Raw genomic sequence first — 1,055 nt, forward strand, 5'->3', positions numbered from 1 at the left:
CTCCAGCAGTCTGCCTACTTTTCAGAAGTGGAAATGTCAGCCACACATGGTGTTGTACACATGTAATCCCAGTGATTTGGGAGGCCGAGGCAGGAGGATCCCAAGTTCAAGGCCAGCTTCAGCAACTTAGTGAGGTGCTAAGCAAGTTAGTGTATCAAAATACAAAATAAAAAGGATTCTGTGGTCAAGCACCTTCTGGTTTAATCCCTGCAAAGTGGAAAGGTCAAAAGGGAACAAGCAAAGTTAGAGCTTTCCATAGCTTCACCCAGAGACTTCTTTATCTGTTTACATCTCACCTGTCAGAGCTACATTGAGCTGCATTGGCAATACTCATCGTAATGAAGTATAGGGTTTTTTTTTGGGGGGGGGTTGCTGGGGATCGAACCCAGGGCTTTGTGCTTATAAGGCAAGCACTCTACCGACTGAGCTATCTCCCCAGCCCAAAGATAGGGTTTAAAAAAAGGAAATTTGTGCATATTTCTGCTATAAACGAAGTCAGGGTTCTGATTATACAGATGGTGTGGAGAATGCATGTTGGGTAGGAAACCAGCAAGGCCTGTCACAACTAAAGTAGAAGTACAAGTCTGAAGAATTGGTGCATTGTTTTTCCATCCTCTGGACATTTCAGTACTTGATCTTCTTACATGAGATATGGTTATGGAGGAGGGAAACAGTGTAGAGATTCTAAACTAGGCCCCATGAAGCTTTCTACAGGTCCAGTTTCATTCTGCGGCTTCTCAATGACCATGCTGTTCCCCTCTCCTCTATCAACTGCTAGCTAAGGCCTTGGCAGTTCAGGCGGAGCACCTCATTACCACATGCCCTTAAAGAATCCGCACTTTTGTTGATGTTAACCCTTCACTGAGTGCTTTTCTCCCTGTGTCTTGACCGTTTCCCTAGCACTTGCATAGTATTATACCGTGGATCTTTGAGGTGGGACCCAGGAGGAACTTGAGCACAGAGGGAAAGTTAGTAAATGTCATAAGTAAGCATAATTATTATCTCCTCAATCACACTGCAAGCTCTTCAAGGGCAGGGCTGATGTCTTATTTTCT

General features: G+C 44.5%; 1 non-coding gene across 1 annotated transcript; it reads right to left on the reverse strand.

Annotated features, from left to right (window-relative positions):
• Positions 1-359: 359 nt before the first annotated feature.
• On the reverse strand, positions 360-437 carry Trnai-uau (transfer RNA isoleucine (anticodon UAU)). Its single transcript has one exon. It is a non-coding gene; the product is annotated as a tRNA-Ile (tRNA).
• Positions 438-1,055: the final 618 nt, after the last annotated feature.

The sequence above is a fragment of the Sciurus carolinensis genome, chromosome 15 (genome assembly GCF_902686445.1).
Source record: "Sciurus carolinensis chromosome 15, mSciCar1.2, whole genome shotgun sequence".
Taxonomy (NCBI): Eukaryota; Metazoa; Chordata; class Mammalia; order Rodentia; family Sciuridae; genus Sciurus; species Sciurus carolinensis.